The 15,025-nt window shown below is 36.1% G+C and overlaps 10 non-coding genes across 10 annotated transcripts; all 10 read left to right on the top strand.

Annotated features, from left to right (window-relative positions):
- The first annotated feature begins 2,913 nt into the window (after positions 1-2,913).
- On the top strand, positions 2,914-3,077 carry LOC134698433 (U1 spliceosomal RNA). The gene has a single exon (XR_010103390.1). It is a non-coding gene; the product is annotated as a U1 spliceosomal RNA (small nuclear RNA).
- Positions 3,078-4,208: 1,131 nt separating this feature from the next.
- LOC134698432 (U1 spliceosomal RNA) lies at positions 4,209-4,372 on the top strand. The gene has a single exon (XR_010103389.1). It is a non-coding gene; the product is annotated as a U1 spliceosomal RNA (small nuclear RNA).
- Positions 4,373-5,503: 1,131 nt separating this feature from the next.
- LOC134698431 (U1 spliceosomal RNA) lies at positions 5,504-5,667 on the top strand. The gene has a single exon (XR_010103388.1). It is a non-coding gene; the product is annotated as a U1 spliceosomal RNA (small nuclear RNA).
- A 1,131-nt stretch (positions 5,668-6,798) lies between these two features.
- LOC134698430 (U1 spliceosomal RNA) lies at positions 6,799-6,962 on the top strand. The gene has a single exon (XR_010103387.1). It is a non-coding gene; the product is annotated as a U1 spliceosomal RNA (small nuclear RNA).
- A 1,131-nt stretch (positions 6,963-8,093) lies between these two features.
- LOC134698428 (U1 spliceosomal RNA) lies at positions 8,094-8,257 on the top strand. The gene has a single exon (XR_010103385.1). It is a non-coding gene; the product is annotated as a U1 spliceosomal RNA (small nuclear RNA).
- A 1,131-nt stretch (positions 8,258-9,388) lies between these two features.
- LOC134698427 (U1 spliceosomal RNA) lies at positions 9,389-9,552 on the top strand. The gene has a single exon (XR_010103384.1). It is a non-coding gene; the product is annotated as a U1 spliceosomal RNA (small nuclear RNA).
- A 1,131-nt stretch (positions 9,553-10,683) lies between these two features.
- On the top strand, positions 10,684-10,847 carry LOC134698426 (U1 spliceosomal RNA). The gene has a single exon (XR_010103383.1). It is a non-coding gene; the product is annotated as a U1 spliceosomal RNA (small nuclear RNA).
- A 1,131-nt stretch (positions 10,848-11,978) lies between these two features.
- LOC134698425 (U1 spliceosomal RNA) lies at positions 11,979-12,142 on the top strand. The gene has a single exon (XR_010103382.1). It is a non-coding gene; the product is annotated as a U1 spliceosomal RNA (small nuclear RNA).
- Positions 12,143-13,273: 1,131 nt separating this feature from the next.
- Positions 13,274-13,437, top strand: LOC134698424 (U1 spliceosomal RNA). Its single transcript, XR_010103381.1, has one exon. It is a non-coding gene; the product is annotated as a U1 spliceosomal RNA (small nuclear RNA).
- A 1,131-nt stretch (positions 13,438-14,568) lies between these two features.
- Positions 14,569-14,732, top strand: LOC134698423 (U1 spliceosomal RNA). Its single transcript, XR_010103380.1, has one exon. It is a non-coding gene; the product is annotated as a U1 spliceosomal RNA (small nuclear RNA).
- The last annotated feature ends 293 nt before the right edge of the window (positions 14,733-15,025 follow it).

Here is a 15,025-nt window from a genome sequence, read left to right as displayed (position 1 = left end):
GATTTTTAAAATCGTTTAATCGGTGGTGATATTTTAGACAGATAGCCTTAACAATTGTATGAAATAAAATTTTTATGCATGGCATGGCATGGCATGGCATGGCATGGCATGGCATGGCATGGAATGGCATGGCATATCATATGGTAAAATGAAAAGTACATTCATTCCTTCTTAAAGGCCGTCCATCCCCCCACCCCCCCCCCCCCCCCCCCCCCACTTTTACATTTATTTCTGGGAGGCTTCCTATATTGTATGTGTTTTGCTTATTGTTGAAGATCAAACAGTGACACGTATTTACACCTTCCTCTGTTTGTTTAATGGATAAGTAATAATTCCACATATCCTTTATTGTATATAGTCAATGCATTTTTTGAATTTTTAGTTATAAGTTCCTCCTATAATGTGGCTAACTGACTGACAGGTTATAAGTTTCTCCTATAATGTGGCTAACTGACTGACAGGTTATAAGTTTCTCCTATAATGTGACTAACTGTCTGACAGGTTATAAGTTCCTCCTATAATGTGGCTAACTGACTGACAGGTTATAAGTTCCTCTTATAATGTGGCTAACTGACTGACAGGTTATAAGTTCCTCCTATAATGTGGCTAACTGACTGACAGGTTATAAGTTCCTCTTATAATGTGGCTAACTGACTGACAGGTTATAAGTTCCTCCTATAATGTGGCTAACTGACTGACAGGTTATAAGTTCCTCTTATAATGTGGCTAACTGACTGGCAGGTTATAAGTTCCTCCTATTGGCTAACGGACTGACAGGTTATAAGTTCCTCCTATAATGTGGCTAACTGACTGCCAGGTTATTAGATAATCCTACAATGTGGCTAACTGACTGCCAGGTTATTAGATAATCCTACAATGTGGCTAACTGACTGACAGGTTATAAGTTCCTCCTACAATGTGGCTAACTGACTGACAGGTTATAAGATAATCCTACAATGTGGCTAACTGACTGACAGGAGATGACCCATCAAACAAACAAATCAGCTAACATCATGACAAATAGTATACTTGAGGTTATATATGCAAAATGGTTTCACAAATACAAATATGACAATAATGAATCGTAAATATTACTTTAATATTTGCTTGAGTATAATTTTTGACCAAACCAAATCTCATTCTTAGATAAAATGAGTAACTTTTATTCTATTGATACTGAGATAATTGGCATTTTTATCAGAGGATCCAGAGTTAACAGAAACTCATGACACAAAATCACTACACATACTTCAGATGCACTTTTATTGATGTTCTTGATCTAAAAGTCACAGCACATTAAGTAATAGGTCAATAGTCATTTTGTATTTTTTCTAATGGTTTATTAAGTTTTTGTGATATGGTCAGTTTTTGATCAATCAATCAATCAATCAATCAATCAATCAATCAATCAATCAATCAATCAATCAATCAATCAATCAATCAATCAATCAATCAATCAATCAATCAATCAATCAATCAATCAATCAATCAATCAATCAATCAATCAATCAATCAATCAATCAATCAATCAATCAATCAATCAATTAATCAATCAATATCATGTTATGTTATGTCATGTCATGAACAACTTATGTAATCTACTGCATGACAATATACTGAACAAATTAAGAAAAAGAAAAAAGTGGGCATCTGTAGAGAAAGATGAGATTTAAGATTTTGGCTAATGTTATGGTCTTTCTTTTGTGTTATGTTCTTTCTATAAAGTATTTTGCGTCAAGACGCTTTTACTTATCTGTGGGAATGTGACAGTTTGTTCTTATGTGCAGCATGTTACAGTATTAAAAGAGAATGAAAGAACTTTTTGGGCTGCTAAAATTGCAAAAGTACTTAAAATTCTTCAAGTCTTCTATATTTTAATCTGTGGTGTATCCTAAGATAAAGGAACAACTATATACCCGAGACACAATTAAAATGCAGGAAGATCATATTTATAGACCCCAAATTCAGCCATTTTTTTAAAAATGGCTTCCAATTACATGCATTGACCTTACAAGAATTGCCAAAACCTGGACTCCCTGGATCAGCCACTGATTCTTCAAGATAGTGAAATATCTTTAGGAGGGTACATATTCAAACTCATGTAAAATGTTACTGACAATATTTTGAAATGATGCTTTTTCAGAATGTTTGCGTAATTCAGAAACTGTTTAAATAACAGGCTATTTTCCTATGATGATCATAGTTGAGAAGTGGCCAAAATAATTTTATATTCTAAACTCTGTTACATAAGTATCTGCCAAGTCATTTTCCTTAATTAACTCTGTCCTGTGCATTTTTTAACACTGTCCAGTGCATTTAAAAAAACCTACTAATTTAGGGTGCACTAAGTGTCCGTTCTGGTAGTCTGTGGTAGGTTGGTCTTTTTCTAGACTATTTCAAATAAAAGAAATTACTTCCGGGTGCTAGTCTTCTTTTTATTTGCATCCGGTTCGGCATCCTTAGAAATAGTTCCGAATAAAATAGATCTCCAGTAATTTACACATTGCAATACTTCCACCAGAAAAAGATCACTTTTTATTTTTTTCGTTACCATCATCAGAAATAGAGATCTACGTCAGTTGAAAAAAAAATATACTTAAGTGTTCTTTCTTTATTCATTCATTCATTCATTCATTCATTCATTTCTTTTTAAAAAAAAAGAAGGCTTTAATTAAGAAAAAAAGAAAAAAAGAAAGCCTTTCAACAAATCGTCCTGAAAAAGTGTCCCGGTCTTTAATACACCAACGTGTTTCAATGAAATCAGTGGAAGGAGGCAAATGGCCCTCGATGCGAAGTCGATTTTTTTTATTGTATGTTTTAAATTGATGTATCGGCTGACTATAATATGTTCGAATACCTCTTTATAAAGTTACTCCTGATTTACTCAAATGGACAAATGTCAGATATCCAAGCATACTTACCTGGTACAGGGAGCACCGTGATCAAAAAGGCGGTCTCCCCAGGTCGAGGCCTTTCCATTGCACTCCGGTTAGGCTGAAGCCTGCGATTGCCCCAAATGTGGGCAACTCGGGTACGCAATTTTTTAGTGTGGGGGACTGCGTTCGCGCTATCCCCTGTTAATAAATCAAATGTAAAGAGAAGTTCCCAATAAATACTAAAACTTGAAACTGTTGTTAAACTTTTTCTTTGATACGCTGAGACTGTTCAGGAGTAGCGTAAATTATGATCGCAAACCGGTTTTCCACTCTTTTGTTTCATATCATTGTATTTCATCAATTTGAGTATACGATATAAAGAAGCAAATTAATTTCTCAGTCAGACAACTTGGTTTCTACACTTCATATAAGTAAGTTTTGTTTAAATCATTATCTCGTCATCCGTAAATTTCATGTTTTGCCTCTCCGTTTAAGTTACATAAAAAAAAATCCGCTTGCTACAAGTAAAAACTATAAATTAAGTTTGGAAGCTTATTCAATTTGCTTTACGATGAAAACAAGTTTTTGGTTGGCAAGTTATTTTTTTTTATTTGAAATAGTATGAAATTCAACTATACCTGTTAATTTGCATAAGAGGAAAATACGTGCATTTGATGAAAAGTGATGCCGTATTTTATTTGCCTGGCTATATTGAAAAAGCGGAAACTGCATGTGCAGCACGGACGGATTCAAGAAATAATCTCGCGACCTTTGTCGCCCTCCTTTATCAATTTTAAACGCAAATGATTGCTTTGCCGTCGATTTTTTTCCCCCGCACCAAATTGAGTAAATTTGATTTTAAAATTTTGCGCGTACACTGTAAAAATGGTAACTGAATTCGAAACAGAAGCAAACAGTGTTGTATGAACGAAAGGCAGTTACGAAATTGAAGCGACGAAGGAGGGAAAAACAATAAAGTTCTTGTTGGTTTTTTTTCCTTTATTGCGGAGGAGTGAATTTTAAACAATTATTGATATTCCGTGTGAAAGCATCATGGCGATCTGAACGTACGTAGTACGTTTTTAATCCACAGAGTTATCCTACTTTATTTGGTCCCTTTCAACAAATCGTCCTGAAAAAGTGTCCCGGTCTTTAATACACCAACGTGTTTCAATGAAATCAGTGGAAGGAGGCAAATGGCCCTCGATGCGAAGTCGATTTTTTTTATTGTATGTTTTAAATTGATGTATCGGCTGACTATAATATGTTCGAATACCTCTTTATAAAGTTACTCCTGATTTACTCAAATGGACAAATGTCAGATATCCAAGCATACTTACCTGGTACAGGGAGCACCGTGATCAAAAAGGCGGTCTCCCCAGGTCGAGGCCTTTCCATTGCACTCCGGTTAGGCTGAAGCCTGCGATTGCCCCAAATGTGGGCAACTCGGGTACGCAATTTTTTAGTGTGGGGGACTGCGTTCGCGCTATCCCCTGTTAATAAATCAAATGTAAAGAGAAGTTCCCAATAAATACTAAAACTTGAAACTGTTGTTAAACTTTTTCTTTGATACGCTGAGACTGTTCAGGAGTAGCGTAAATTATGATCGCAAACCGGTTTTCCACTCTTTTGTTTCATATCATTGTATTTCATCAATTTGAGTATACGATATAAAGAAGCAAATTAATTTCTCAGTCAGACAACTTGGTTTCTACACTTCATATAAGTAAGTTTTGTTTAAATCATTATCTCGTCATCCGTAAATTTCATGTTTTGCCTCTCCGTTTAAGTTACATAAAAAAAAATCCGCTTGCTACAAGTAAAAACTATAAATTAAGTTTGGAAGCTTATTCAATTTGCTTTACGATGAAAACAAGTTTTTGGTTGGCAAGTTATTTTTTTTTATTTGAAATAGTATGAAATTCAACTATACCTGTTAATTTGCATAAGAGGAAAATACGTGCATTTGATGAAAAGTGATGCCGTATTTTATTTGCCTGGCTATATTGAAAAAGCGGAAACTGCATGTGCAGCACGGACGGATTCAAGAAATAATCTCGCGACCTTTGTCGCCCTCCTTTATCAATTTTAAACGCAAATGATTGCTTTGCCGTCGATTTTTTTCCCCCGCACCAAATTGAGTAAATTTGATTTTAAAATTTTGCGCGTACACTGTAAAAATGGTAACTGAATTCGAAACAGAAGCAAACAGTGTTGTATGAACGAAAGGCAGTTACGAAATTGAAGCGACGAAGGAGGGAAAAACAATAAAGTTCTTGTTGGTTTTTTTTCCTTTATTGCGGAGGAGTGAATTTTAAACAATTATTGATATTCCGTGTGAAAGCATCATGGCGATCTGAACGTACGTAGTACGTTTTTAATCCACAGAGTTATCCTACTTTATTTGGTCCCTTTCAACAAATCGTCCTGAAAAAGTGTCCCGGTCTTTAATACACCAACGTGTTTCAATGAAATCAGTGGAAGGAGGCAAATGGCCCTCGATGCGAAGTCGATTTTTTTTATTGTATGTTTTAAATTGATGTATCGGCTGACTATAATATGTTCGAATACCTCTTTATAAAGTTACTCCTGATTTACTCAAATGGACAAATGTCAGATATCCAAGCATACTTACCTGGTACAGGGAGCACCGTGATCAAAAAGGCGGTCTCCCCAGGTCGAGGCCTTTCCATTGCACTCCGGTTAGGCTGAAGCCTGCGATTGCCCCAAATGTGGGCAACTCGGGTACGCAATTTTTTAGTGTGGGGGACTGCGTTCGCGCTATCCCCTGTTAATAAATCAAATGTAAAGAGAAGTTCCCAATAAATACTAAAACTTGAAACTGTTGTTAAACTTTTTCTTTGATACGCTGAGACTGTTCAGGAGTAGCGTAAATTATGATCGCAAACCGGTTTTCCACTCTTTTGTTTCATATCATTGTATTTCATCAATTTGAGTATACGATATAAAGAAGCAAATTAATTTCTCAGTCAGACAACTTGGTTTCTACACTTCATATAAGTAAGTTTTGTTTAAATCATTATCTCGTCATCCGTAAATTTCATGTTTTGCCTCTCCGTTTAAGTTACATAAAAAAAAATCCGCTTGCTACAAGTAAAAACTATAAATTAAGTTTGGAAGCTTATTCAATTTGCTTTACGATGAAAACAAGTTTTTGGTTGGCAAGTTATTTTTTTTTATTTGAAATAGTATGAAATTCAACTATACCTGTTAATTTGCATAAGAGGAAAATACGTGCATTTGATGAAAAGTGATGCCGTATTTTATTTGCCTGGCTATATTGAAAAAGCGGAAACTGCATGTGCAGCACGGACGGATTCAAGAAATAATCTCGCGACCTTTGTCGCCCTCCTTTATCAATTTTAAACGCAAATGATTGCTTTGCCGTCGATTTTTTTCCCCCGCACCAAATTGAGTAAATTTGATTTTAAAATTTTGCGCGTACACTGTAAAAATGGTAACTGAATTCGAAACAGAAGCAAACAGTGTTGTATGAACGAAAGGCAGTTACGAAATTGAAGCGACGAAGGAGGGAAAAACAATAAAGTTCTTGTTGGTTTTTTTTCCTTTATTGCGGAGGAGTGAATTTTAAACAATTATTGATATTCCGTGTGAAAGCATCATGGCGATCTGAACGTACGTAGTACGTTTTTAATCCACAGAGTTATCCTACTTTATTTGGTCCCTTTCAACAAATCGTCCTGAAAAAGTGTCCCGGTCTTTAATACACCAACGTGTTTCAATGAAATCAGTGGAAGGAGGCAAATGGCCCTCGATGCGAAGTCGATTTTTTTTATTGTATGTTTTAAATTGATGTATCGGCTGACTATAATATGTTCGAATACCTCTTTATAAAGTTACTCCTGATTTACTCAAATGGACAAATGTCAGATATCCAAGCATACTTACCTGGTACAGGGAGCACCGTGATCAAAAAGGCGGTCTCCCCAGGTCGAGGCCTTTCCATTGCACTCCGGTTAGGCTGAAGCCTGCGATTGCCCCAAATGTGGGCAACTCGGGTACGCAATTTTTTAGTGTGGGGGACTGCGTTCGCGCTATCCCCTGTTAATAAATCAAATGTAAAGAGAAGTTCCCAATAAATACTAAAACTTGAAACTGTTGTTAAACTTTTTCTTTGATACGCTGAGACTGTTCAGGAGTAGCGTAAATTATGATCGCAAACCGGTTTTCCACTCTTTTGTTTCATATCATTGTATTTCATCAATTTGAGTATACGATATAAAGAAGCAAATTAATTTCTCAGTCAGACAACTTGGTTTCTACACTTCATATAAGTAAGTTTTGTTTAAATCATTATCTCGTCATCCGTAAATTTCATGTTTTGCCTCTCCGTTTAAGTTACATAAAAAAAAATCCGCTTGCTACAAGTAAAAACTATAAATTAAGTTTGGAAGCTTATTCAATTTGCTTTACGATGAAAACAAGTTTTTGGTTGGCAAGTTATTTTTTTTTATTTGAAATAGTATGAAATTCAACTATACCTGTTAATTTGCATAAGAGGAAAATACGTGCATTTGATGAAAAGTGATGCCGTATTTTATTTGCCTGGCTATATTGAAAAAGCGGAAACTGCATGTGCAGCACGGACGGATTCAAGAAATAATCTCGCGACCTTTGTCGCCCTCCTTTATCAATTTTAAACGCAAATGATTGCTTTGCCGTCGATTTTTTTCCCCCGCACCAAATTGAGTAAATTTGATTTTAAAATTTTGCGCGTACACTGTAAAAATGGTAACTGAATTCGAAACAGAAGCAAACAGTGTTGTATGAACGAAAGGCAGTTACGAAATTGAAGCGACGAAGGAGGGAAAAACAATAAAGTTCTTGTTGGTTTTTTTTCCTTTATTGCGGAGGAGTGAATTTTAAACAATTATTGATATTCCGTGTGAAAGCATCATGGCGATCTGAACGTACGTAGTACGTTTTTAATCCACAGAGTTATCCTACTTTATTTGGTCCCTTTCAACAAATCGTCCTGAAAAAGTGTCCCGGTCTTTAATACACCAACGTGTTTCAATGAAATCAGTGGAAGGAGGCAAATGGCCCTCGATGCGAAGTCGATTTTTTTTATTGTATGTTTTAAATTGATGTATCGGCTGACTATAATATGTTCGAATACCTCTTTATAAAGTTACTCCTGATTTACTCAAATGGACAAATGTCAGATATCCAAGCATACTTACCTGGTACAGGGAGCACCGTGATCAAAAAGGCGGTCTCCCCAGGTCGAGGCCTTTCCATTGCACTCCGGTTAGGCTGAAGCCTGCGATTGCCCCAAATGTGGGCAACTCGGGTACGCAATTTTTTAGTGTGGGGGACTGCGTTCGCGCTATCCCCTGTTAATAAATCAAATGTAAAGAGAAGTTCCCAATAAATACTAAAACTTGAAACTGTTGTTAAACTTTTTCTTTGATACGCTGAGACTGTTCAGGAGTAGCGTAAATTATGATCGCAAACCGGTTTTCCACTCTTTTGTTTCATATCATTGTATTTCATCAATTTGAGTATACGATATAAAGAAGCAAATTAATTTCTCAGTCAGACAACTTGGTTTCTACACTTCATATAAGTAAGTTTTGTTTAAATCATTATCTCGTCATCCGTAAATTTCATGTTTTGCCTCTCCGTTTAAGTTACATAAAAAAAAATCCGCTTGCTACAAGTAAAAACTATAAATTAAGTTTGGAAGCTTATTCAATTTGCTTTACGATGAAAACAAGTTTTTGGTTGGCAAGTTATTTTTTTTTATTTGAAATAGTATGAAATTCAACTATACCTGTTAATTTGCATAAGAGGAAAATACGTGCATTTGATGAAAAGTGATGCCGTATTTTATTTGCCTGGCTATATTGAAAAAGCGGAAACTGCATGTGCAGCACGGACGGATTCAAGAAATAATCTCGCGACCTTTGTCGCCCTCCTTTATCAATTTTAAACGCAAATGATTGCTTTGCCGTCGATTTTTTTCCCCCGCACCAAATTGAGTAAATTTGATTTTAAAATTTTGCGCGTACACTGTAAAAATGGTAACTGAATTCGAAACAGAAGCAAACAGTGTTGTATGAACGAAAGGCAGTTACGAAATTGAAGCGACGAAGGAGGGAAAAACAATAAAGTTCTTGTTGGTTTTTTTTCCTTTATTGCGGAGGAGTGAATTTTAAACAATTATTGATATTCCGTGTGAAAGCATCATGGCGATCTGAACGTACGTAGTACGTTTTTAATCCACAGAGTTATCCTACTTTATTTGGTCCCTTTCAACAAATCGTCCTGAAAAAGTGTCCCGGTCTTTAATACACCAACGTGTTTCAATGAAATCAGTGGAAGGAGGCAAATGGCCCTCGATGCGAAGTCGATTTTTTTTATTGTATGTTTTAAATTGATGTATCGGCTGACTATAATATGTTCGAATACCTCTTTATAAAGTTACTCCTGATTTACTCAAATGGACAAATGTCAGATATCCAAGCATACTTACCTGGTACAGGGAGCACCGTGATCAAAAAGGCGGTCTCCCCAGGTCGAGGCCTTTCCATTGCACTCCGGTTAGGCTGAAGCCTGCGATTGCCCCAAATGTGGGCAACTCGGGTACGCAATTTTTTAGTGTGGGGGACTGCGTTCGCGCTATCCCCTGTTAATAAATCAAATGTAAAGAGAAGTTCCCAATAAATACTAAAACTTGAAACTGTTGTTAAACTTTTTCTTTGATACGCTGAGACTGTTCAGGAGTAGCGTAAATTATGATCGCAAACCGGTTTTCCACTCTTTTGTTTCATATCATTGTATTTCATCAATTTGAGTATACGATATAAAGAAGCAAATTAATTTCTCAGTCAGACAACTTGGTTTCTACACTTCATATAAGTAAGTTTTGTTTAAATCATTATCTCGTCATCCGTAAATTTCATGTTTTGCCTCTCCGTTTAAGTTACATAAAAAAAAATCCGCTTGCTACAAGTAAAAACTATAAATTAAGTTTGGAAGCTTATTCAATTTGCTTTACGATGAAAACAAGTTTTTGGTTGGCAAGTTATTTTTTTTTATTTGAAATAGTATGAAATTCAACTATACCTGTTAATTTGCATAAGAGGAAAATACGTGCATTTGATGAAAAGTGATGCCGTATTTTATTTGCCTGGCTATATTGAAAAAGCGGAAACTGCATGTGCAGCACGGACGGATTCAAGAAATAATCTCGCGACCTTTGTCGCCCTCCTTTATCAATTTTAAACGCAAATGATTGCTTTGCCGTCGATTTTTTTCCCCCGCACCAAATTGAGTAAATTTGATTTTAAAATTTTGCGCGTACACTGTAAAAATGGTAACTGAATTCGAAACAGAAGCAAACAGTGTTGTATGAACGAAAGGCAGTTACGAAATTGAAGCGACGAAGGAGGGAAAAACAATAAAGTTCTTGTTGGTTTTTTTTCCTTTATTGCGGAGGAGTGAATTTTAAACAATTATTGATATTCCGTGTGAAAGCATCATGGCGATCTGAACGTACGTAGTACGTTTTTAATCCACAGAGTTATCCTACTTTATTTGGTCCCTTTCAACAAATCGTCCTGAAAAAGTGTCCCGGTCTTTAATACACCAACGTGTTTCAATGAAATCAGTGGAAGGAGGCAAATGGCCCTCGATGCGAAGTCGATTTTTTTTATTGTATGTTTTAAATTGATGTATCGGCTGACTATAATATGTTCGAATACCTCTTTATAAAGTTACTCCTGATTTACTCAAATGGACAAATGTCAGATATCCAAGCATACTTACCTGGTACAGGGAGCACCGTGATCAAAAAGGCGGTCTCCCCAGGTCGAGGCCTTTCCATTGCACTCCGGTTAGGCTGAAGCCTGCGATTGCCCCAAATGTGGGCAACTCGGGTACGCAATTTTTTAGTGTGGGGGACTGCGTTCGCGCTATCCCCTGTTAATAAATCAAATGTAAAGAGAAGTTCCCAATAAATACTAAAACTTGAAACTGTTGTTAAACTTTTTCTTTGATACGCTGAGACTGTTCAGGAGTAGCGTAAATTATGATCGCAAACCGGTTTTCCACTCTTTTGTTTCATATCATTGTATTTCATCAATTTGAGTATACGATATAAAGAAGCAAATTAATTTCTCAGTCAGACAACTTGGTTTCTACACTTCATATAAGTAAGTTTTGTTTAAATCATTATCTCGTCATCCGTAAATTTCATGTTTTGCCTCTCCGTTTAAGTTACATAAAAAAAAATCCGCTTGCTACAAGTAAAAACTATAAATTAAGTTTGGAAGCTTATTCAATTTGCTTTACGATGAAAACAAGTTTTTGGTTGGCAAGTTATTTTTTTTTATTTGAAATAGTATGAAATTCAACTATACCTGTTAATTTGCATAAGAGGAAAATACGTGCATTTGATGAAAAGTGATGCCGTATTTTATTTGCCTGGCTATATTGAAAAAGCGGAAACTGCATGTGCAGCACGGACGGATTCAAGAAATAATCTCGCGACCTTTGTCGCCCTCCTTTATCAATTTTAAACGCAAATGATTGCTTTGCCGTCGATTTTTTTCCCCCGCACCAAATTGAGTAAATTTGATTTTAAAATTTTGCGCGTACACTGTAAAAATGGTAACTGAATTCGAAACAGAAGCAAACAGTGTTGTATGAACGAAAGGCAGTTACGAAATTGAAGCGACGAAGGAGGGAAAAACAATAAAGTTCTTGTTGGTTTTTTTTCCTTTATTGCGGAGGAGTGAATTTTAAACAATTATTGATATTCCGTGTGAAAGCATCATGGCGATCTGAACGTACGTAGTACGTTTTTAATCCACAGAGTTATCCTACTTTATTTGGTCCCTTTCAACAAATCGTCCTGAAAAAGTGTCCCGGTCTTTAATACACCAACGTGTTTCAATGAAATCAGTGGAAGGAGGCAAATGGCCCTCGATGCGAAGTCGATTTTTTTTATTGTATGTTTTAAATTGATGTATCGGCTGACTATAATATGTTCGAATACCTCTTTATAAAGTTACTCCTGATTTACTCAAATGGACAAATGTCAGATATCCAAGCATACTTACCTGGTACAGGGAGCACCGTGATCAAAAAGGCGGTCTCCCCAGGTCGAGGCCTTTCCATTGCACTCCGGTTAGGCTGAAGCCTGCGATTGCCCCAAATGTGGGCAACTCGGGTACGCAATTTTTTAGTGTGGGGGACTGCGTTCGCGCTATCCCCTGTTAATAAATCAAATGTAAAGAGAAGTTCCCAATAAATACTAAAACTTGAAACTGTTGTTAAACTTTTTCTTTGATACGCTGAGACTGTTCAGGAGTAGCGTAAATTATGATCGCAAACCGGTTTTCCACTCTTTTGTTTCATATCATTGTATTTCATCAATTTGAGTATACGATATAAAGAAGCAAATTAATTTCTCAGTCAGACAACTTGGTTTCTACACTTCATATAAGTAAGTTTTGTTTAAATCATTATCTCGTCATCCGTAAATTTCATGTTTTGCCTCTCCGTTTAAGTTACATAAAAAAAAATCCGCTTGCTACAAGTAAAAACTATAAATTAAGTTTGGAAGCTTATTCAATTTGCTTTACGATGAAAACAAGTTTTTGGTTGGCAAGTTATTTTTTTTTATTTGAAATAGTATGAAATTCAACTATACCTGTTAATTTGCATAAGAGGAAAATACGTGCATTTGATGAAAAGTGATGCCGTATTTTATTTGCCTGGCTATATTGAAAAAGCGGAAACTGCATGTGCAGCACGGACGGATTCAAGAAATAATCTCGCGACCTTTGTCGCCCTCCTTTATCAATTTTAAACGCAAATGATTGCTTTGCCGTCGATTTTTTTCCCCCGCACCAAATTGAGTAAATTTGATTTTAAAATTTTGCGCGTACACTGTAAAAATGGTAACTGAATTCGAAACAGAAGCAAACAGTGTTGTATGAACGAAAGGCAGTTACGAAATTGAAGCGACGAAGGAGGGAAAAACAATAAAGTTCTTGTTGGTTTTTTTTCCTTTATTGCGGAGGAGTGAATTTTAAACAATTATTGATATTCCGTGTGAAAGCATCATGGCGATCTGAACGTACGTAGTACGTTTTTAATCCACAGAGTTATCCTACTTTATTTGGTCCCTTTCAACAAATCGTCCTGAAAAAGTGTCCCGGTCTTTAATACACCAACGTGTTTCAATGAAATCAGTGGAAGGAGGCAAATGGCCCTCGATGCGAAGTCGATTTTTTTTATTGTATGTTTTAAATTGATGTATCGGCTGACTATAATATGTTCGAATACCTCTTTATAAAGTTACTCCTGATTTACTCAAATGGACAAATGTCAGATATCCAAGCATACTTACCTGGTACAGGGAGCACCGTGATCAAAAAGGCGGTCTCCCCAGGTCGAGGCCTTTCCATTGCACTCCGGTTAGGCTGAAGCCTGCGATTGCCCCAAATGTGGGCAACTCGGGTACGCAATTTTTTAGTGTGGGGGACTGCGTTCGCGCTATCCCCTGTTAATAAATCAAATGTAAAGAGAAGTTCCCAATAAATACTAAAACTTGAAACTGTTGTTAAACTTTTTCTTTGATACGCTGAGACTGTTCAGGAGTAGCGTAAATTATGATCGCAAACCGGTTTTCCACTCTTTTGTTTCATATCATTGTATTTCATCAATTTGAGTATACGATATAAAGAAGCAAATTAATTTCTCAGTCAGACAACTTGGTTTCTACACTTCATATAAGTAAGTTTTGTTTAAATCATTATCTCGTCATCCGTAAATTTCATGTTTTGCCTCTCCGTTTAAGTTACATAAAAAAAAATCCGCTTGCTACAAGTAAAAACTATAAATTAAGTTTGGAAGCTTATTCAATTTGCTTTACGATGAAAACAAGTTTTTGGTTGGCAAGTTATTTTTTTTTATTTGAAATAGTATGAAATTCAACTATACCTGTTAATTTGCATAAGAGGAAAATACGTGCATTTGATGAAAAGTGATGCCGTATTTTATTTGCCTGGCTATATTGAAAAAGCGGAAACTGCATGTGCAGCACGGACGGATTCAAGAAATAATCTCGCGACCTTTGTCGCCCTCCTTTATCAATTTTAAACGCAAATGATTGCTTTGCCGTCGATTTTTTTCCCCCGCACCAAATTGAGTAAATTTGATTTTAAAATTTTGCGCGTACACTGTAAAAATGGTAACTGAATTCGAAACAGAAGCAAACAGTGTTGTATGAACGAAAGGCAGTTACGAAATTGAAGCGACGAAGGAGGGAAAAACAATAAAGTTCTTGTTGGTTTTTTTTCCTTTATTGCGGAGGAGTGAATTTTAAACAATTATTGATATTCCGTGTGAAAGCATCATGGCGATCTGAACGTACGTAGTACGTTTTTAATCCACAGAGTTATCCTACTTTATTTGGTCCCTTTCAACAAATCGTCCTGAAAAAGTGTCCCGGTCTTTAATACACCAACGTGTTTCAATGAAATCAGTGGAAGGAGGCAAATGGCCCTCGATGCGAAGTCGATTTTTTTTATTGTATGTTTTAAATTGATGTATCGGCTGACTATAATATGTTCGAATACCTCTTTATAAAGTTACTCCTGATTTACTCAAATGGACAAATGTCAGATATCCAAGCATACTTACCTGGTACAGGGAGCACCGTGATCAAAAAGGCGGTCTCCCCAGGTCGAGGCCTTTCCATTGCACTCCGGTTAGGCTGAAGCCTGCGATTGCCCCAAATGTGGGCAACTCGGGTACGCAATTTTTTAGTGTGGGGGACTGCGTTCGCGCTATCCCCTGTTAATAAATCAAATGTAAAGAGAAGTTCCCAATAAATACTAAAACTTGAAACTGTTGTTAAACTTTTTCTTTGATACGCTGAGACTGTTCAGGAGTAGCGTAAATTATGATCGCAAACCGGTTTTCCACTCTTTTGTTTCATATCATTGTATTTCATCAATTTGAGTATACGATATAAAGAAGCAAATTAATTTCTCAGTCAGACAACTTGGTTTCTACACTTCATATAAGTAAGTTTTGTTTAAATCATTATCTCGTCATCCGTAAATTTCATGTTTTGCCTCTCCGTTTAA

This window comes from Mytilus trossulus, chromosome 14, assembly GCF_036588685.1.
Source record: "Mytilus trossulus isolate FHL-02 chromosome 14, PNRI_Mtr1.1.1.hap1, whole genome shotgun sequence".
NCBI lineage: Eukaryota > Metazoa > Mollusca > Bivalvia > Mytilida > Mytilidae > Mytilus > Mytilus trossulus.
Note: the sequence above shows the minus strand (reverse complement) of the source record. Positions and strands in the feature narration are given on the sequence as shown.